Below are 23,929 nucleotides of genomic sequence, written 5' to 3'. Positions count from 1 at the left end.
CAAAATAACTGGTGATAGTCGAAATAGGAAGGATAAATAAAGTGGACTGGCAAAGCCAAGAAAAGCGTATCTGAAGAAGAGAAATGTGTTAACATTGAGTGTAGATTTAAGTGTGAGGAAGTCATTTCTGAAAGTATTTGTACGAAGTTTAGTCATGTATGGAAGTCAAACATGGACGATCAACAGTTTATACAATAGAAGCTTTTGAGATATCGTGCTGCAGAACGATGCTGAAGATTAGGCCGATGGATCACGTAACTAATGAAGAGGTTCTGAATGGAATCGGGTAGAAGAGAAATTTGTGGTATAATCTGACTAGAAGAAGCGATCAGTTAGTGGAACACATTCTGAGGCATCAAGGGATCACCAATTTAGTACTGGAGGGAAGCGTGGGATGCAAAAATCGTAGAGAGAGACTAAGAGATGGATACAGTAAGCAGATTCAGAAGGATGTAAGTTCCAGTAAGTTACTTGGAGATGAAGAGGATTGCATAGAACAGAGTAGAATGGAGACCTGCACCAAACCAGTCTTTGGACTGAAGACTGCGACAACAACATGTTCGATAGCACTGGTGGCGGATGTACGTATCAGTTACGAAAGCCATTCCTATCTGTTTTGCTCACGTCCACATTACAGGCAACAAACAGATCGTGGGCCTCAACGTGCTACGTAAACTACTGAAACGAAGAGAAATAATATTGCTTCATCACTCAGGTCACGTTATCTGGCACCACGGCACTATCGGTGTGAAATAGAGGAAGCAGGGCTAAGAATGAAAGGAAAAGCATTAGGCGCCGAGTACAGAGATAGACATGGTCCAGCCATTCGAAATATTCTCTTTCACTTGGTGGGCACCACTTATTGCAATAGCCTGTTCTATCAGCAATGTTGCCCAGCCATACCACAATATTGCCTTGTATTGCATCAAAACTGCAGCAATGTAGAAGGCGACACTGTTGCTGCCATATATTGCCATAAAATATGGCCCGTTTAAACGCTCGTGTACATCCTACAAACAATACTAATTTTCGCAAGAGAGCATGTTTCCGATTAAAGGTCGAGGATATAAAGATCCTGAAAGACATCTGGGGCATGAGACCACTGTCGTGGCTAGTGTACGGTAGCCGCCGTGTGTGTCCTAGGCGCCACTTCCGTGCTTGAGTAACAGCTAGAATGGGAGAAAAAATGAGACGACAAAAGGAAACCGGAAAAGTCAGAGCGAAGGGTGAGTAGGAGGAGCAAGATCGAGAAGAAAAAAAAATAAGGAAAGGAAAGGAAAGGGATGGCGAGTACTACAACGAGGGAAGAGGGTTGAGGAGCAACAGTGAATGATTCCTACTCAGTTTTCACCCAACACATCTTATTCAATGGGCACGATGAAAGCGAGCTTGGTGTTCGTTTACTCAAAGTCTCAATCAAGTAATTTAGAGGCTCATGAATAATTAAATTAAAATTGAAATCAGCTGCTTAAAAATTAGCATTTAATTAGAGAGATTCTTGTATTAATTACATTAAATAAAATATTGAAATCAAATAGTCATTATTAAGGGGCTAACAAGTGGATGACTTTGAAGAAGCACAGGCTGGAAAGTTGGAGGAATTGCATGAAATAACGTTAGGACAGCAATTAAGAAATAATTGAACATTAATTTCCTTGTTAAATTATTCACAACGCGAAAGACATCGAACGAAAATCACAATCGTAAGGGAATGCTGGTGCCTGATCCTCGTTACACAATACAGCACGCACATCATGAATTATACCTCATTACAAAGGAAGTACACGGAAGTAAAAGAAAGGATTTATCAAAGCATACGCACAAGTACGTTTACAGTAACGGTTCAAACAGGGGGAAGAATACAATCTGAGAGGGTATTTCCATAAACCAAATTTATACGCACTGGTCCAGGGAGTAATTATTTTTACCGGCCGGAAACTAACACAGAACCGCCCAACTTCGGAAATACGATAAACTGGAAGAAAATTAATTTGGCACATGATACAGACTTTAGACTGACTAAACAACGAACTTGAATGCATTAACAAGTTTACTATTCAGCAATGGGCAAATTCCTGGCTTCAGTAAACGCGCATAAAATCCACTGGTCTCTCGGTAAATGCTACCATTACGAAACACATATTCGTATTAAATGATCACACTCGCAGGAATAACTGCTACAAAGGCTACAACGAAGAAAGACGGATCACCAGAGTTGAAGCCTCAGTACACCACATGAGAAACACGTGGGTGCGATAACACAACCTTGCATGCTACAAGAATCGGGAGACTCTCGAAATGAAATGAAATCGAGCGAAATAAAAAGAATGCTAGTACGGTATACAAAAAGCACACGATGCAATCACACACTAACTGGATTTGGACACAGGTCGTTTAGAATACTTTTCCATCCCTAAATTACGGTAGGATTGAATGCTTCCTATCCGTTGTCAACTATACATTCTGCTCGATGATCAGACTGAAAGCGTGGTTAGTGCGTGTTTGTACAGAATAAGTCACAATCAGTTAAATTTGCGAGCTGTTGAGTAATTAAATCAATTAAGATTACACTGAATCACTGGAAATTTATCTCTTTATCTGATTAAGTTCAAATTAAAAACTTTCACATTAACATATGAAATATTGTAAGATCAAATCGTCATTGGCTTTCAGATGGCTTTCAGCAAGCACTAAATAACATTAGTGTCACAAATGAGAAACTACTGAACATTTATTCACAAATTTAAGTCACAAAAATAGCATCATAACAATCAAAAAGGCGTGCTTGATTATTATAGAACCTGTTTCATAAACGGTATCTCAACACGTGGGAACCCTATGGGATAAGTAAGAAGGGAAGGATTCTTCATACTACATGCACACGCATATTCGTTCCAATAATCCACACACACAGCAAGAAGAAACTGTAAGTACAATAGAGTACGCCAGACACATGCACGATGTGCCCGATTCCGCAGTACGTGGTCTAGTGGCATTCGTTGCAACCTCTGTATCACGGGGTCCCGGGTTCGATTCCCGGCCGGGTTGGGAAGTTTCGCCGCCAGGGATCTGGGTGTTTGTGTAATCCTCATCATTTCATCATCATCCTCATCATTCGTCACAGTGGCTAGATTGGACTGTGAAACGAAAACTTGGACTGTGAAAAAATTGGGACTTTGTACGGGCGCTGAATACCGCGCAGTTGAGCGCGCCACAAACCAAACATCATCATCATCAACAATGGGCCCGAGAGCAGTTACCTTTACGTCAACCACGTGATCAGTAAGTTGCATAGACATTCTTGTTTCAGACGTTCGAAAAATCAAAAACGTTTAGAAATAAAACAAATCGGCACACGACTTCAAATACGGGTTGAAAGACGAACCTGAACGAATAAAAAGGCTGAGCTGATGATTCATCACGTGGTGATAATGTACATGGTCTTATTCATATAACAAAACGCAATATAAAACACAGAATTTACGAAAAATATTCAGTTAAAATAAAATTACTCTCGCATGTAAATTAGTTAAACGAAGTTACAAAAACAGAAGAATGAATTACCAGAGCAGAACTCTCAGTAGAATGCATAAAAAGCACGTGGTTACAAACACCATTTCGCAGGCTACAAGGAACGCGAATCTCGCGAAATGATATGAAACTGAACACGAAGCTCACGAAATGAAATCAAACTCAGTTACAGAAAATGAATTCCAATACGATCTTACAGAGAATACGACTTATTCTCGCGCAAGAGATCCACAGTAAACGATATGAGATGCAAAGTAACCATGACGCTTTCCCATTGCAGTAGAACAACAAATCCAGTTAAAGAAATGAAATATTGCTAAACTTGATGGCACTCCCTAACTGAAAATGATTTTACGGTATGATTTACAGAGGCTAGACCAGAACGAAAGCACTATCTCAACTAAACCAAGATCTCACACATTCCAACTTCAGAACAGACGCCCACTGCCGTTTTATGCTAGCATGCTGAGGTTCACAGGTAGTAGCGGACATGGGCAAAGAAACTAAGTTCCAATTCCAGTACCAACCTATATAATAATCGCTGACCCGTCCCCTTAATGTCTAGCATCCCGCTTATATGGGAATCACAAAACCGGATTTCGTAAGCAGATTTCCCAATAAGATTCTGAGTGACCACGTAAACACTTCAGAATAGATTGTGTGTGGAAATCTACTTCTAGTTCCCGATTTTCCTATTCCACAATCGATTTTCACTTCCATGTTGAAGCAGTCGATTTTGATACGTGTTTGGGCTGTCGAATTTCCTCTTGTTTTTAAAAAATTTTAGTCAGTATTGACTGAGTGACTTTTTGTACAGTGAAGGTTAAGTATAACTATTAGACTGAAGCTGTTTACATCTCGCCTAACTGAAGAAACAGCGTTAGACAGTGAAAAATGGTGCAAGATGTTCGAAATTCTGAAAAAAAGTAGGGGTAAGCTATAGGGAGAGACGGGTCATATACAATATGTACTACAGCCAAGGGGGAGTAATAAGAGTGGACGACCAAGAACGAAGTGCTCGTATTAAAATGGGAGTAAGACAAGAATGTAGCCTTTTGCCCCAACTGTTCAATCTGTTCATCGAGGAAGCAACGATGGAAGTAAAAGAAAAGTTGAGGAGTGGAATTAAAATTCAAAGTGGAAGGATATCAATGATACGACTCCTGATGACATTGCTATCTTGAGTGAAAGTAATGAAGAATTACATGATCTGCTGAACGGAATGAACAGTCTAATGAGTACAGAGAATGGACTGAGAGTAAATCGAAGAAGGGCGAAGGTAATGAGAAGTAGTATATAACAACCCTACCACAACAAAGGTCAACATTTAATAATTATTGTGGTGTTGCTCACGCTGCTAAATACTGCATTTTCGGGCAACAACAAAGTTATTATGTGGCAGGTGTCATTAGAGCACAGTTAATAAAGTCATTTCATGTAATAATGAATAAACTAGGCACTCATCTTTTCGTATTTCCCACGCTGATCTCGTTGTAAAATCATGGCTCAATCGTCGAAAATCTAAGTGGTGATGATTCCAAGCTCGGATGCAAAGAGGCCTAGGTTTTATTCTGCTATATTCAAAAGTTTTATAGATGTGTTTCACAAACCATTCTTAAAGATTAAACCTTTAAAAGTTAGCAAAATGGTGATGTAAAAAAATAATCAGCACTCCGAATTTAAGTTACACTTCCTTTTTATTGCTTTTGTTGCAATATCACGTAACACACAAAACATCACTTCACAATACAAAACATACTTGAAAACATCTTCTTCTCTGTTAAAGTTCACATTTTATAAGCTGACTACAATATGCGTCTTTCCCACATGACGTCCAAGACTTGACTTTCTCAAGGTCCGACTCTCTAACTAACTAATAATCGCTTACGCGCCCAAAATTCAGAGTTACAAGTATGACAAAGATCATAGTGACAAAAGAAAGAATACACATAAGAATAATATCATTGCAACATAAACATATCAATGTATCAAAGTATCTCTACATTAATGAAATCAAATCTGAATGTTGTCTCAGAAACATGTTAACTACTTTACAGAAACACAGTAGAGTATTGCTGTTATCGAGAGGTTCAGGTGAGGTGCCGTAATGGTTACGTAATTCAAGTACCATTACAAGTAGAAATGAGAAAAGCGAGAAACTTAGCATCAGGATTGATGGTCACGAAGTAGATGAAGTTGAGGAATTCTTCTAACTAGGCGGTAAAACAACCAATGTCGGACGGAGCAAGGAGGACATCAAAAGCAGACTAGCTATGGCAAAAAAAGGCATTCCTGGCCGAGAGAAGTCTACTAATATCAAATATCGGCCTTAATTTGAGGAAGAAATTTCTGGCAATGTACGTCTAGAGTACAGCACTGAATGGTAGTGAAATATGGACTGTGGGAAAACCAGAGCAGAAGAGAATCGAAGCATTTGAGATGTGGTGCTACAGACGAATGTTAAAAATTAGGTGAACTGATAAGATAAGGAATGAGAATGTTCAACTCAAAATCGGAGAGGAAAGGAATATGTGGAAAACACTGAGAAGGAGAAGGGAATCCTGTGAAGACATGAAGGAATGACTTCCATGGTACTAGAGGGAGCTGCAGAGGGCAAAAACTGTATAGGAAGACAGAGATTGGGATAATTGAGGACGTAGGTTGTAAGAGCTACTCTGAGATGAAGAGATTAGCACAGGAGAGGAATTCAGGGCAGGCCGCATCAAACCAGTCAGAAGGTTGATGACCAAAAAATACTAAAGATAAATAGCGATTGTATTGACTAAATCGTAAATTGTGACAGCTGTTTTACAGCTGCCATATTTAACTGTGTTAGCAAATCCACTTCAGACCTTAAAATGTAAATGCGACGGCGAAAAACTGTTTCCGAAATTCGGTTTTCATCTTTCGGAAGACGTGTCGCACGTTAACGTAGTGTGTTTGTCCCAGCAGAGTAATACTTAAATTCTACATGAAAGTTGGTTAAACTGTCGCTACAATTCAAAGAACCCGTGTCCGTCAACGAAAGAATATAAAGCACCAGACGCAGACACTCACACACTCTCTCTAGCGGACGAGATAAGGAGTAGGAAAAGGAAGTAGAATTATAGCATAGGACACATAAATGTAGCATGGTTACATAATAAAGTTGGTTCTAGGAGTGTATCTACATCTAATATACCTACAGATGTGTTCAACGTGAAATATAAGTTGAGAACATTTCAGCTGAGAACACACAGTGTCTGAATGTTAAAGAGTCACTATTGCTGTCTCCACAAACACTCTATTGTTTGTCCTTCTTGCCAGAATCAAAAGCATGGATGCACCGATAAATATGCTACGAAGTAAAGAAAGGCCGAAGTCAGCTCAATAGAGTCAATGCAACGGCTCACATAGAGAGGTTTCATTACAAAGGATCAAACTAACGGAACGGAATATTAATAAACATGATACCACTCCCCAACTGAAATTAATTATACAGCATGTTTTACAATGGTTACACATAAAACAAATGACTTAGACCCTCAAATTTCTTGCACGAAATGTATTCAGAGTTGCAAACACGGACAACCGTCAGCTGTATAATGGAATGACGACAGTGAAAATTTTTACCGGACCTGTATTCGAACCCGGGTTTTCCACGTATTGTGAGCGGTCACCATACCATTTCTCTTTTCTTTTTTTTTGGGATGATCAGGTCATGGGCTGGCGAAGTCAGGGTGGGCACGGGCCGCAACCCAAGGCCTGGCCATAATGCTTCCACTCTCCCGTTTCTGGGAATGTGGTCCAAGGTTGTTTTATTTTTTTTATTTTTATTTTAGGTGTTTTTTGTGACTGATTTTTATTGCCTTTCATAGGTGCTAAACACAACATACGTAGACTAAAGGTGCCATTCAAAACATCCAAACCTAAAAAGGGCGCCTAACACTGTCTAGATTTAAAGAGTTCACAAGGAAAAGAAAGAAAAGAGCACAGGAACCTGCAAAGGCCCTGTTGGCGTGTATCCAAGTCATCTTCTTGCTAACTTAAAAACGATACATAGTCCACTGAGTACATCAGGCATGAATGTTAGTTCCTGAACGGTGAGGTACTCCTCATTTCACTTCTCATACCCGGAACACTGCAACTAGGTGGAGGGTCCGTAAATAACAAAGTAACAGGAAAAGCGTTTTCTCTATTACACTTGTCGCCGCAAGATATCATGTTGCTCTTACAGTATGTACCAGAAGTCTATGACGTTCTTGTTGTTGAAGCGATACAAATAATACGATGGCATCCCCTTGTAAGGTGGCATCATTTTGAGCGACATTACAACTACCACTCCGGAAAGAAGACCCTTTAATAGTTAGTATAAACATCGAGACAGGAAACCATTAACGATGCTGACATCGGCTAGGGATCTTAATTTGTAGCAGAATATCTGCACGTTAGGCGATAGTGAAGCGGATGGCGACGGGAGGCTGGCTGGGGAACGGGAAAGACACAAGCGAGGCAGGCAGGCCTGAGAGCTGAAGACAACAGCGCCCGTAAGCTACTGGAAACCCCAGGCGGGTGGACCGCGGCTTAGCGGGAGCCACGTGGCCGACGACAAGGAGAAGACACAGGCGCTCGCTCACAAAACGCGTGGCGGAGTGTAGGTGGTTTTCCCAACGGCCGGAGCGGAAGCTTCTGGAACAGTCTACAAGCGTCTAGAAGCTTCTGTCGGTTGCAAAACTGAGATTTGTCGGCGCTCCGAAACGAACGTCTTCCAGCAACATGATTGGCCACACACATTAAAGGGGGGAAGAAAAAAGAACAGGGGCTACGAAAAAGCGTAGCGACTGTGAAACACTTGTTCCTGGGGCGTCGAGGAGAGAGGTTGGTCCTGGCGAGGTGTGCGACCTCGTTACTGGGACAGAGTACTTGTAGCGAGAGCCTGAGGATCGTCTGATGTTCCACGGCAGCCGTGGTTGTGCCCACGGAAGCTTTTGGGGAGGTAGAATTTATGATATCTCGCTGAGGCGAGAACCTTCGCATCGATAAGCGTCATATCACTGTAGTGGTCGTACACTCTCAACGGCTGTTAGGGAAGTAAAGTAAATTGCTGTGCTGAGGCTTCACGTTGCTAGTCACGAGTGTAGTTCTAAATATAATTGCAATTGCCATAGCTGATGTCAGTATTCCGCGCTTGAATTAACGACCGCGAATATATCACAGGACAGTGCCAGACAGAGCGATCAACAAATGTGAATAGGCAGAACTAAAATGTTGCTCGTACTGTGTAATCTTGTATAGAGTAAATTGCAGAAGAGAAACAATTTAACACTACTGAGTGTATTATTTCATAGCTAGTACTTTCCTTTGTCATTTTGTTATCTACTTATTTGTGTATTTCATGTTTGCAACCACCTGGTGCAGGTAGTGTTTGTAGGTCAGCACATCTGAACATTCTAGCACATACTGCGGATATGGTTAGAAACCAACAAGATTTGCATACGACTAGTTAACGTCACATATAGAGCAAAGGATAAGCTTACCCTTCTGGAGAGAGCATAAGTGTCAGGGCGACAAATTGGCGTTATAAAATCCGTTGTGCAAAATTTTTCACTTACACGTTCGGCTCGCAGGCTTACCCATCAGCAGAAAAGAGCAAAACAGAAGCGGTAGCTTACACCCTTTATCCAGTTTATGGCATTTGTCCCGGCTGTGGGATAGTATACTTTGTCCGGGAACAACAGGTCGTCAGTTTTAATCGCCGAGTGCGCCATCACAGTAAAAGGGCCAGCATTTTCCTTGTAAGTCAACTGTTGATTGCCGTGCGACAAACCAAACGGTGCTCGTCCGAGTCGAGGAATGCGCGGTAGGGGCATATCGGCGTGTCGACCAGATGAATAGAGTGCAGTCGTTGACGGTTGGGGAATTTGCTCTTCACCACTACATACCACAACGCACGTACCTCTGTAGGGAGAGAGGGACGTTGGACCGCTCTCCATATTCTCTGTCACTGTATCGCCGGATACTTGTGTTCAGCCTCATTGCGAGATTGTTGCCGCAGGTAGCTTCGATATATGTCTTTCGTTGTGGGCAGCCTAATCTGTGGCAAACTGTCCTGAACGTAACTTTAATAGGCGAAGAAGTCCCGAAGGTGTGCGAGCAATGCCGTGATGTGGGCAACTTTGACTGGTTGACAGAGTGAATGGGGAGTCACTCTGTTGATCGCAGCGCCAATTAAGGTGACATGTTCGGTTCTCCAATAGTGGTGCATCGTACTAAGAAATAGCGCACGCTCCCTGTCTTCAAGTTTACGAGTCCGATGCCTCCTCCTCCTCCTGCTGGCCGGAGTGACCGTGCGGTTCTAGGCGCTACAGTCTGGAGCCGAGCGACCGCTACGGTCGCAGGTTCGAATCCAGCCTCGGGCATGGATGTGTGTGATGTCCTTAGGTTAGTTAGGTCTAATTAGTTATAAATTCTAGGCGACTGATGACCTCAGAAGTCAAGTCGCATAGTGCTCAGAGCCATTTGAACCTCCTCCTCCGGGTGGTAGCGTCAAGGTATCTTAGCGGATTTTGAGGAGGAGGTCAGCACTTACGAAATGTCCGAAGGCCGACTGTAGTCGACCGTGGTGGACAACGGCAGTATGTGTGCCAAGTAACTTATTTTCGGTGCCAAATAGACGTTGACATAATGTGCGCCCTGGCGCACAGTGCATGTTGTACTAATGCATGTATCTGTCGCAATAGCCGTCGATAATTCCGCCGCTGTAAGTCGTATGTTTCCCAGTCACTTAAGAGTGGGGAACTTGGTGATGGGCACTGCTGTCCCTGGTGGCAGCCCTCTGCCCATTTTCAAACATCGGCCACTGCTCCATACTGCTAAAGTCATTCCAGCGTCGCCTGGATTTCGTCTCCTAACTTGACCAGAAGAACGACGTCTTCGGCGTATGCGCAGCATTGGAAAGATGCGGTCAGTAGTTGGACGCCTTCAAGTCGTCGTCGGAGGCCAGGTAGTGCAGGTTCAAGAGCGACTGCAAATAAGATGGCCGAGAGGGGGCAACCTTGCCACACGAAGGTAACACTGTTCACGAAGACTCTCGAGCTCGCGCCATTAATCAACCTCAAGATCGTGTCCACAAACATCAGGGGGATTCCCATTGGTTCCATCACCTCTCGTAGGAACACTTGGTCCACTCGGTCCAAAGCGTGATCGAAATCCACTGCCACGAGAGCTCCTCGTAATCGACATGCCGACATCAATCCTGTGACATCCCTGTATGCGTCTAGTGCTGTGTGTATATTGCTCTTCCCACCTAGACACGTTTGATCTCAATATACTTTGTCCTTTATCGCTGCTAGAAGGCGAGCACGGAAGATACGTGTAAAGATTTTATAGTCTCCATTCAATAATGTAAAAGACCGGTAGTCTTGTGGTCTACAGGCACAACCTGGTTTTGAAATGGGTCCCATGGTACCATCTGTGAACTTGGTGGGGACACGTAAGGCAGGTGTCAAGAGTTCATTGTACATCAGTACTCACGTTGATCCCATCAGAGGATCATAGGTGCACTAAAACTCAAGAAGGAGCCCATCCGGTCCAGGGGATTTGTTTAATGCTGGCATTTCGCGAAGCACGTCTGTCAGTGCTGCTCTGTCCAGCTGGTCCTCCGCATAGATACTGCGACAGTGGTGAGCAAAAGCACGTGCAATATCCTTCTGTAACGTGGTCCGCGATCCATCGGCCATTTCGATATCCGGTATAAGTGTACGTAGCCACTGCCTTCTTTCTCTCAGTATATATGTAGTGTAATGATGGCCGATCGTTGCATAATCCGTCGAGCATCCTCAAGCGTACTGTAACTCCTCCCATTTTCACTGCCATAAGACGCAGCAGTTGTGTTTTATACGTTGGGCAGCCTGCTGACGGTCGGGAGACGGTGGTTGTGTCGCTAACCCACGTAGGGCTGTGGAATAATATTCAGAAATAGCCCGTTGCCAATGTCACGTATCTTGGCCATATAACGTGAACGTCCTGCGTGAAGCCGGTTTGACGCATCAGAGCCACCATTTAAGCGTTGAATAGTACGAATATTGACGCCGTTGACATCGCCACCAAGTGACTTCAACCCTCCCCCCCCCCCCCCCTTTCCCCCGTAAACAGTCCTCATCCCGCAGGTGGGTAACGTTGAGATACCCTGAGCCCCTATTGGGCCATGTCTTTTGCCGTGGCAGAGAGATGGTGCAGATGTAAGCCTGGTGGTCTGTAACGTTCGTAGGTTTACGTGACACGTACAACCTGTCTAGTCGACTAGCTGGGTGGCTTGTAAATTACGTATATCCGCGGCTGTCGCCGTGCGTCATTTCCCAGGTGTCATGCAGTGCAAGATCCCGGACCAGTGTCTGTAACGGCGGACAAGGAACGAAGTGTGGTCGTTGGTCCTCTGGCCGCAGAACGCAGTTGAAGTCGCCGCCGTCCGCGAAATAGAGGGGACTCTTCCTCTGTGTAAAAGGTTGTGCGTTCGCGTCTCTTGTTCGAGCCAGACGCTGCGTAAACATTCACCAAGCGGACATCTCCTACAGTCAGGGCAACACCACCGGTCGATGATAAGAATTTCACATCTTCCACCACTATTCCTTCTTGTAACAGTGTGACTGTGCGGCGGCTACCTTCGTAACCTGTTAAACGATAGACGTCATAACCATAAAACTCAACTGGGGCGGCTGGCCACTGTGACAGAGCGGTTCTAGGCGCTTCAGTCAGAAACCGCGCTGCTGCTACGGTCGCAGGTTCTAATCCTGCCTCGGGCATGGATGTGTGTGATATCCTTAGGTTAGTTAGGTTTAAGTAGTTTTAAGTCTAGAGGACTGATGACCTCAGATGTTAAGTCCCATAGTTCTTAGAGCCATTTGAACCGTTTCAACTGGGGCATCGTTTCGTAACTCCTGCAGAAAAAACTATGTCAACGTTCGCTGCCGCAACATATCTTACAGCATCTGTATCTTTACTGAGGTGCGAATATCAAATAGGGTAGACGTGTGACTTCTTATTGGTTGTGCACTGCTGGGAAGTCACGCACCTAGGGATCGGCCGTCTACGGAGCGTTCTTCCTGGACCGGGACCACACGACAAGGTTCGTCCCCGACTCGTTGTCGGTAGGAGCCAATGATTGAACGTCGACCTCCTGTACCTCATCAGTTTGTCCTATTTCTTGTGCCCATGCTCCTATTGCATTGGCGAGGACTCTCGCTGTTGATAGGCGTTCATCTGCATGTGGGACGTCATCCTGTTGCGTAACTGTATCCACCGCGTCTCTTTGATGTGGCGGCTTCTCCAAGGTTGGTAACACTGACGTTGTGTGTGTGACGTCGTCCTGACCTGACAGTGGAAGCGAGTCGTGATCGTTCCCACTGCCTTGTTCGTCGCCTCGGTTACGGTGCTCGTCTTCTGTAGACAGACGCCTCTTCTTTCGCTTCTTCCATCGCCGTTTTCGTGGTGGAGCTTCCACGTCTGCTCAGAGATGCCGTTTAGTGCGATCCTCTTGCGGATCCGCTCCATATCTGAAGATAGTTTCGACTGGAACGTTCTAGGACCGTGGCTCCACAGCTGTTGTGAGCCGTCTGGCTGGTGGTGTGACATGGTTATTTGTATAGTCAGTGACATGGGGTCGGGGGCGATACTCGCCGACTCTACGGGCAACGGCCTGCCATGCGAGTCGCCTACGTCATTCCGTAGCGCTTCCACGTACGTAATAGGTAACGATGCCATCTGCTGTGCTCGGTGCTGGGTGCTGGATGTTCCGAAGTAGGAGTACTAGACGTCGCTGAAGACAGTCAGTTCGGACGTGGCCTTCCTGCCCGCAGCCAGAGCATGTTTTCGGTTGATCATCGGATATAACGATGGCTCAACAGCCACATATCGTCACATAAGATGGTATGTGCTTCTGGAGTTCCATTATAATTTGGAGCATTCCGTTGAGTACGGGATACATTTCAAAGCTGGTCCATTGCTCCGCAGCTTAATTAAGGACCGTGCCGTAGGGGCGAAGTGCCGCGATTACCACGTCCGCAGGAACTTCGAACAGCAATTCGAATAGGCGTACCGTTCTCGCTCCGAGAGCAGTACGATCAACAAAAACCACACCCACATTCCCGTCGGCGTGGAAAAAGCGGTAACCGTTGGTGGAATGACGAATTAGTCTGTCGCACACTGCCTCGTCTACGAGTTTTACATATACGACGCCGGCCACTATTGATAGATGACTTTTTGTCAGCTTTCGGGGATCGACACTACTGGCCATTAAAATTGCTGCACCACGATGTTGACGTCCTACAGACACGAAATTTAACCGACAGGAAGAAGATGCTGTGATATGCAAATCATTAGGTTTTCAGAGCATTCACACAAGGTTGGCACCGGGGGCGACACCTACGACGTGCTGACATGAGGAAAGCTTTCAACCGATTTCTCATACACAAACAGCAGTTGACCGGCGTTGCCTGGTGAAACGTTGTTGTGATGCTTCGTGTAAGGAGAAGAAATGCGTACCATCACGTTTCCGACTTTGATAAAGGTCGGATTGTAGCTTATCGCGATTGCGATTTATCGTATCGCGACATTGCTGTTCGCGTTGGTCGAGATCCAATGACTGTTAGCAGAACATGGAATCGGTGGGTTCAGGAGGGTAATACGGAACGCCGGGCTGGGACCCAACGGCCTTGTATCGCTAGCAGTCGAGATGACAGGCATCTTATCCGCATGGCTGTAACGAATCGTGCAGCCACATCTCGATCCCTGAGTCAACAGATGGGGCCGTTTGCAAGACAACAACCATCTGCACGAACGGTTCGACGACGCTTGCAGCAGCATGGACTATCAGCCCGGAGACCATGGCTGTGGTTACCCCTGACGCTGCGTCATAGACAGGAGCGCCTGCGACGGTGTACTCAACGACGAACCTGGATGCACGATTGGCAAAACGTCATTTTTTCGGATGAATCCAGGTTTTGTTTACAGCATCATCATGGTCGCATCCGTGTTTGGCGACATGGCGGTGAACGCACATTGGAAGCGTGTATTCGTCATCGCCGTACTGGCGTATCACTCGGCGTGATGGTATCGGGTGCCATTTGTTACACGTCTCGGTCACCTCTTGTTCGCATTGACGGCACTTTGAACAGTGGACGTCACATTTCAGATGTGTTACGACCTTCATTCGATCCCTGAGAAACCCTACATTTCAGCAGGATAATGCACGACCGCATTTTGCAGGTCCTGTATGGGCCTTTCTGGATACAGAAAATGTTCGACTGCTGCCCTGGTCAGCACATTCTCCAGATCTCTCACCAACTGAAAGCTTCTGGTCAACGGTAGCCGAGCAACTGGCTCGTCACAATACGCCAGTCACTATTCTTGATGAACTGTGGTATCGTGTTGAAGTTACATGGGCAGCTGTACCTGTACACGCCATCCAAGCTATGTTTGACAGAATACCCAGGCGTATCAAGGCCGTTATTACGGCGAGAGGCTGTTGTTCTGGGTACTGATTTCTTCACATGTCACTTCTAGTATAATATGTTTGTGCAATGAATACCCATTTATCATCTGCATTTCTTCCTGGTGTAGCAATTTAAATGGCCAGTAGTGTAGTTTCACCACTTCGCGAATGGTACGTTCGATTTCCTGTGCTTTTAGTCTTGTGTATTGTGCGGCGAACGTGAAGTTGATAGTCGCGTTCCGGTAAGACAGGGCTATCGTGATCTGTGGTAATTAATTCACCGCTATGCGAAGCCTCACGGATGTAAACAAAGCTCGCGTTAAACGATGTGTGGCCGGTGCGCTAGGCACGTCTGAGCCGCTACAACGCCGAAGGCGGAGTGCCATTAGACTAGCCTAGCATGCCCTCGTCTACACCCAAACTCCCATACGTCATCACCGTGTGTCTACAAGCTGCACTCGTACGTTCATTATGTATATTCTCGTACAGGGGAGACGTTCTAATTGATTCTGACTTGTCCAGTATCGGTGAACAGAAAAGATAGTGTAGTGCCTGTGTTGTTCAGAAGTAGAATGCAATGCCCCTTCGGACATGCATGCACATTCGTACTTGCTGACACTAGACATGACCTGAAGAACATCCTCACTTATCGAAGTCATAAGAGTACCGTGAGCTTCCCACTATACCACACCAGGCTCCACAGATAGCAACGGAAACCGTCAGAGAAAGATACCCGTGCCAGCTGCCTTTACCAATGTACACAATAGATGCTGACTAGTGGCCACTAATGTCTCTTTCATCCAACAGAACTCTACTTACAGAAACTGTCTAAACTTCCAATACCATCCAAAGGACCCACGTCCATGAACCAAAGAATTTTGAAGCACTGTACACAGATACTTATCTTAGAAGCTAGATTAAGGAAAGGCAAACCTACGTTTCTGGCATTTGTAGACTTGGAGAAAGCTTTTGACAATGTTGACTGGAATACGTTCTTTCAAATTCTGAAGGTGGCAAGGGTAAAATACAGAGAGCGAAAGGCTATATACAATTTGTACAGAAACGAGATGGCAGTTATAAGAGTCGAGGGACATGAAAGGGAAGCAGTGGTTGGGGAGTGAGACAGGGTTGTAGCCTATCCCCGATGCTATTCAATCTGTACATTGAGCAAGCAGTGAAGCAAACAAAAGAAAAATTTGGAGTAGGTATTAAAATCCATGGAGAAGAAATAAAAACTTCGCCGATGACATCGTAATTCTGTGAGAGACACCAAAGGACTTGGAAGAGCAGTTGAATGGAATTGACAGTGTCTCGAAAGGAGGGTATAAGATGAACATCAACAAAAGCAAAACGAGGATAATGGAATGTAGTTGGATTAAGTCGGGTGATGCTGAGGGAATTAGATTAGGAAATGAGACACTTAAAGTAGTAAAGGAGTTTTGCTATTTGGGGAGCAAAATAACTGATGATGGTCGAAGTAGAGAGGATATAAAATGTAGACTGGCAATGGCAAGGAAAGCGTTTCTGAAGAAGAGAAATTTGTTAACATCGACTATAGATTGCAAGGAAAGCGTTTCTGAAGAAGAGAAATTTGTTAACATCGACTATAGATTTAAGTGTCAGGAAGTCATTTCTGAAAGTATTTGTATGGAATGCAACCATGTATGGAAGTGAAACATGGACTATAAATAGTTTGGACAGGAAGAGAATAGAAGCTTTTGAAATGTGGTGCTACAGAACAATGCTGAAAATTAGATGGGTAGAGCACATAACTAATGAGGAGGTATTGAATAGAATTGGAGAGAAGAGGAATTTGTGGCACAAATGGCTAGAAGAAGGGATCGGTTGGTAGGACATGTGTTGAGGCATCAAGGGATCACCAGTTTAGTATTGGAGGGCAGCGTGGAGGGTAAAAATCGTAGAGGGAGACCAAGAGATGAATACACTAAGCAGATTCAGAAGGATGTAGGTTGCAGTAGGTACTGGGAGATGAAGAAGCTTGCACAGGATAGAGTAGCATGGAGAGCTGCATCAAACCAGTCTCAGGACTGAAGACCACAACATCAACAACACAGATACTAACGGCAGACAAGAAGTAGCAAATGAAACACAAAAATATGGCATGGATACATAATTAGTACAGCTATAGCAGAGCACAAACACCTAGTACACACATATCTACATGAAAAAGAAAATATAAATTGAATAATCGTAGGTTCTGAATACTGAAACGGAGCTGTGGCTCTCGAATGAAGCACCCTGCCGTTAATCTCTCTCTCCCCAGTTCAAAGCACAGATGCACCAACACTTAGAGGTGCCAAGATATGTCGGAAAACCTAAGCCAGTTCAACAGAACCAGTGGAATGGCATCACTCTACGCCTCCAGCAAACACAATGAGCAGGGAGAGTGACCGTGACATGCAAGGGCATTTCTAATCATTTCTAACCACACAAGAAAATATCAATGAAACAGAAAGATAAGAAAGACATGTAAACAGAAAGAAATCTACACCATGCACATCCACATCCAAATTTTAGCGTAAATTAACATCTTTTATCTATATTCTTTATCTAACTGTGGTCTCGAATGAAATAATGAACGTAAGCCAGAACAAGCAGTGTTTACCTATGGCTCCTGTGTTATAAGTTTTAACACAATTTGATAGATGCTACCATGATGAGGTTCATCGTATGCAGATGCAAGACAGAGTTAGAGCAAAGCACAGACCAACAATTTTCATAAATTATTTTCCATAAGAAAATAGTGACTGAGCCGGTGGGTTTCTGGCGCCAGGCGATATGATTCTTACTTTCATCTTTAATCGTTGTCCCTGTGCCCTGTTCTCTTTGCGTCTTAGGCTATTTATGGTGCCGCGCGTGCGCAACTCGAGGAGAGTGGGTCCGTGTATGAGCCGAGTCAGTCTGTGACGTGATGTGCTTTCCAGGTTGTCGTTGTGGGGAGTTGGGGGCACCATGTCACGTGGCACGGCCGTATGTCGTGAGGACCAGTTGAGTTGGAGCAACGAAGAAGCATGGGCCGCTGCCGGAAAGTATTAAAGTTGTATTGACACGGCTGGCCAGTGGCGACCAGGATTTACTAATACCTCGAGAGCTCTGTGGATGGATAGCGTGTGAATTTCACATGAAGAAGAAAAAATTAATCGCCAAGCTTTCATGGTGTGTTCCTCCTTCTATATATAGCGAATATTATTGTGTACTTAAGGACTGTTGACTGTTGCAGTTGCTCGTGCTAATGGGCAACAAAACATTCACTGCAGTGGTCGCGAGGCGAGTTATGTTCTGGAACGGCCATGAAATTATGTTACTAAAGTAGCTAGAAATAGCGCCTCGTATTTGTAAGTTTGGATTTGGTGCTTAGTGGCACGCTGAAGAAACGTGTATAGTGGTCGACGCGAGCAAATCTCGCCCTGCGGGCTTGCAGTGTGACGGAAATCTCAGGGTTTGAACTCAGGGCCGTCCGGACCCCGTTAACGCGCGATTTCTCTATTCCATTCAACGAGAGGCTTTTTTTAGGTGAAAGATTTCCTACTGCCCAAAGTTGAGTATAAGTTCACCCTTTGGAATGTGTGTTTGTGAAATAGTAATAGATAAACGTTTGCTCGCGTCCATCACATGTTCATTAAATTGACACTTTGCCTTAAGCTTGCATAGGTGTAAAACTGAGTGTTAATAAAATATGTCAGTGAATTGATGAACATAAACACACACAAAGGGCAAATTTCATCCTGGTTGTGCCTATTTCTAAGTTGCTTGTTTAAAGTAATTTAAGATTTTGTCATATTGCAGTATGGCTGTGGCAAGACTGAAGTACCTCCTGTTTGCAAGTTAGGTTATTGCTTCCATTGCATCGAAAAGTTTCATTCCTATATAACATTTTAACTGACTATATATCTGAAGCTGTTTCTGTGCTCTACAATTCTTTATAGTCTTTTTTGTGCATTTTTAAATACTAATCGTGGATAGGGCCTTGATATGGAAATGTTGTTAATTGATTATTACTGCTGATGAATTCATGAGTATGTGTAATCAATAAAGAAGTGTTGCAACTAAAAACTGGTTGTGTTACTAGTATACAAGGTTAGAGTGTGCAATCGCCTCACCAGTGACTAGTAAAAATGCCACAGGATATACAATCAGTTTAGAATAAATCGATGCAAATAAGTCCACGATATCACAGATAGGACATCAATAAATAAAGTAAAACATAAACACTATCTAGAATACGGGTTCAACCAAAAGATAAGAGGAGGTTTCAATAAGTAATGCAACAATACAATGAAGATTTTTGAACTCCTCTCAGGTGCGCAGATTTGTATGAGGTCTTGTGCTGTCATAGAGAGGAAGAAGTTCATTTCCTTTTTTGTCACGACGATGAGGCTGAAGTCGTCTCTTCAATTTCCTGACGGTACCAGGAGTAACGTCTGTATGCGGCCGTGCGGCATATGGAAGGTCGAAGAGGTTTGGGTGACCTTGTTGCGATGATGACAGACGCCTCACCCAATGATTCACATTGCTTTTGTCTCCGTAGACATTCTGAAAGCGCCTAGGGATACTTGTGATGTGCTGATCTTCCGCCAAAAGAACTCAGTCGCGGTATTCTGCTTGAAACACACCTCCGTTAGAGACACCACTTTGAAGGCTACGTATAGCGTCACCACCCATAGAAACTTCATGAAACTATAGAGGCTGAAGCGGGAATATACCACGATGTTGCACAAGAAATTCCGCATATTTGGAAGAGAAAAAATGTGTTGCGTTACTTACAGAATGTCCCTCGTAGTTAATAAACCAAACATTGAAACGGCTAACCATATTGACCCAACTGTAAAATCAAATTTGCAACACTAAACTCCATGGCGTCAAATCATGTAGTAAAATTTATTTAATTAAGTCAGCGGTCACAAGGACTCAACAATGCTCTATACAATGTCACCAAACAGTTGAAAGTGAATGAAATAAAGCAACACACAGACGAAACATCAATTTCTGTTTGACTGCATTTCATCAGACATAGAGACAACAACTTCAAATGGTTCAAACGGCTCTGAGCACTATGGGGCCTAACATCTGAGGTCATCAGTCCTCTAGACTTAGAACTACTTAAACCTAACAAACCTAAGGACATCAAACACATCCATGCCCGAGGCAGGATTCGAACCTGCGACCGTAGCAGCAGCGCGGTTCCGGACCGAAGCGCATACAACCGCTCGGCCACAGTGGCCGACACAACATCAATAAAAATAGTTTTCCTTAATGTTCGTCGCATACTGAACTACACTTCTCACATGCTGAACACTGATGGCCTGGTGGACCTTTGTGGAGGATACTTGGTGGTTACTGGAATGGCTCGATATTGCAGTTGTCAGTGACCTGCTTTAAGAGAACGCACAATTGTCCTTAGTATTCGTCGTATTTTGAACTACACTTTCACACGAACGAATACTAATGGCACCAGCACATATTGATGAACCTTTGTAAAGGGTAATAGGAGGGTCCTGGGGAGGGTGTTCGATATTTCAGTTGTCAGTGACCAAAGATTGTGAGCCCAGTGACTTTCCTTTCTATGTGTCTCCGAGGAACCTCAATGGCTCGTGTTGACTCCATAATTTTCCATTCTCAGCTGCACCACGATACACGAAGACAAGCGCAGATAGAGAGGTTGGCAAGGGCCATTAGGTGCAGGATGCTCCCATCTCGGAACTAGCTTATGCGTAAGTGTGTCTCGCACTGACTCTGTACTGCACCCAACTGGAATGCAGCAGCTATCTTGATCACCTTTTGTGACAGAAAGTCAAGTCCCACATAGCAACAGACAGTTCGGTTCATGTGAGCACATTGTCTCACCTCCCTGACATCTTGTAGTGTGGTGTCATCAGTGAGTGGATCATTGGCAGGCACTGTGGATGACACACCCCCTGGGTGCACCAGCGTTCATCTTTTCCATCAACTTCATCCATAAACAGCATCGTGATGCTTGACTCATGGTAGAGAGCCATGCACACCTCTGATTGTGTTACGGTGGGAGGGTCATGCATACACAGCAAGCTGCTTTCATCACATTCAGTAGGTAAGTGGGCGTGGCACCATCTGGCCTTTCTGGACAATAAACGAAGTTCGTCTGTGTCAAGGAATGTGCCAAGCTGCAGCAGGATCCAAACAGATCGGACCCATGTAACGTCAGAGGTGGACTGTGTATGGTACATGATAGTACCATTGATGTCTTTGCCTGTGCCATTACGCTCCCCCTGCAGCTCCATATGCTGGCTGCCAGCAGGACTCCAGGCTGCTTTGTGTGCCTGGGATAGCTCAGATTGCTCTGGACCTCGGCCTTGCCCATACTCCTTGTGTGAGCAGTGCTGAGTGGTACTTAAGATAGGTAAATAAATTAGTGAAATCAATGTGAAGTGAAGTAGAAATTAGAAAATAAATGAAAAACTTAGTTTAGTTTAGAAGAGTTAAACACTGTCCAACAGCAGGCAGAGCAGCAGTGGCAACGGCCGGCGCTTGCAAGTAAGCACGTTCAGGGGAAGCCATCGCCCTCCCCACATAACCAGAAGCTGTCGATTCAGCCGTCAGGGCATCGCCCGACCGGCTCACGTGTTTCTCAATTGTCACATGTGATCAAAGGCCTTCGCCTACATTCCAAGAGCCAACGACAGACGTTAAGAAGATTCTTCGAGAAGCTTTTCAATGTGACAGAAGAGGCAATGACCGTGAAGTCGTTCACCTCCAATGAACTGAAGTAAATAAATACGCGAGACACAGTGGGCCCGACAGTAGTAGTTTTCAGTTCAGTTTCGGTTCGAGTTAGCCCGCAGCTCGTGGTCGTGCGGTAGCGTTCTCGCTTCCCACGCCCGGGTTCCCGGGTTCGATTCCCGGCGGGGTCAGGGATTTTCTCTGCCTCGTGATGGCTGGGTGTTGTGTGATGTCCTTAGGTTAGTTAGGTTTAAGTAGTTCTAAGTTCTAGGGGACTGATGACCATAGATGTTAAGTCCCATAGTGCTCAGAGCCATTTGAACCATTCGGTTCGAGTTCAGTTCCAGTACAGATCAGTCGGTGGTGAATACCGTCATGCAGGAAGAGACTACATCATACACAGAAGATATAATGGAATAGCAAGTAGCAGCCTCGCCGCCAGAAGACAGAAGTTAGAAGGAATTTGAAGACTGATTTTTACGTACCCGGGTGACTCGTGAGGACAGGAGGGAGACGGCCTCGCATCAGCAGTCACCTGTGAGCTGGTGATGAAGATCTGACAGCCGAAGACTGGCAAGCTGGAGTCCGTTGTTTGAGTCCAGGACACTGGCCTTCCACTGCCGCGCTGCTCGGCGGGCCGACGCACAACACTGACACATGCAGCCGCTTAGAAAAGAGAAACACTGCGACGCCACATACAAGGTATCACCATCCGATTCACGACTTTGTTCTCCGTAACTAAACGGGCCACCTCACGATGCACGTCTCCAGTCAACTGGGCGAAACAGCGCCATGAGATATACACTGCCAGGCGTAATCAGACGCCGCCACGCACGCAGTGGAAGGCTTCGCAAACGACACAGCTGCCGCCCTCCCAGCCAGAACAATCCAGTAAGGAAACCATTGTACAAATCTTTCAATAAAGGTTATCTTATGTAAAAATGCTTTTTCATTCTACCTCATACCCAAGCCAAGGAAGAACCCACACTGCCCACATGTTGTTAAGAGAGAAAAACTAATTTATTTAGTGTTTTTCACCCTGACATAATGCTTTAGAATCAAATGCCCTTTGCAATAATACTCATCCTGACAATTGACTAACATCAAAAGAGGTTACCCAGTTACAGCAGTGCTGAATCATGGCAGTGTGCAGTTCTCACCACTGACTGGACTGGATTCACAGACAAATAGACAAGTAATATGACATTTAAGCAAGAAATTACAAAATCCATTATTTTTCACCAGCAATAGCTGTAAAGGTTGGGAGTGTCCGCCTTCTTAGCTGAGTGGTCAGCGCGTCTGACTGCCATGCACCAGGCCCATGTTCGAAACCCAGCCACGTCATTTCATCGACATTAGTACGTAGGTCGTCCAGTGTGGCGCCAACTGAAAAGACTTGCAACTGAGTGGCCGACCTTCCCCAGGTGGGCACCCCCAGGCCATCAAATCCATATTATCATTTCGTTTCCAGGGTGGAGTTTTTTACATAACCTCACATACATACTACTAATTCAAAGAATACAGAAATGCCTTGCCCCAGACATTCAACTTACAAAATGGATTTCATAATATGCTTAAAATTGCTCACTAGTAAGTCAAGAATACTGGAAATATACAAGTTCCATATGTGGTCTTACTTTCAATTACAAACACACTATCTATGGTTTTAATTACATCACAAATACCAATATCTCACTATTCTACACATCCGACTAGCTTCCTACTACTACACACTACATAAGCACACACCTCTACTCATGCCACAACACAAACAATTTTACTCCTACTGTCTGTACTTCACACACCTATGCATCGTTACTAAGTATGTGATAGAATGCTGATCGGTCGATCTGTGACGAGCGCCCTTCACCATCAGTGCTCTCTGGTCACAATTTTCACAAAACTTCATTCCTTCCACGATCGAAGGAAGGCAAACTTATCGACTTACGTAATTTAGAAGCGCCTCCAGTTCCGATCACAATTCAGGTCGAGCAAGAAATCTAGGGCAAAGTCACTTCTTAGTCACCTCAGGAAACAAGCTTATCAAAAATTAATTTAATGGGATTATCCTCGAAATTTAACGTCAAGACACTTCCACCTAAATCTATAATCGTGATGTGAATACTCATGAAGTCAGTGGCCAATATAGCTTCAACATTCATCAGCGATATAATTGAAAGGTGCTGCCTTTCACATTTCCAGAATGCATCTCAA

The sequence above is a fragment of the Schistocerca piceifrons genome, chromosome 3 (genome assembly GCF_021461385.2).
Source record: "Schistocerca piceifrons isolate TAMUIC-IGC-003096 chromosome 3, iqSchPice1.1, whole genome shotgun sequence".
NCBI lineage: Eukaryota > Metazoa > Arthropoda > Insecta > Orthoptera > Acrididae > Schistocerca > Schistocerca piceifrons.
The sequence above is the reverse complement of the archived record's forward strand: the minus strand, read 5'-3'. Positions refer to the sequence as shown.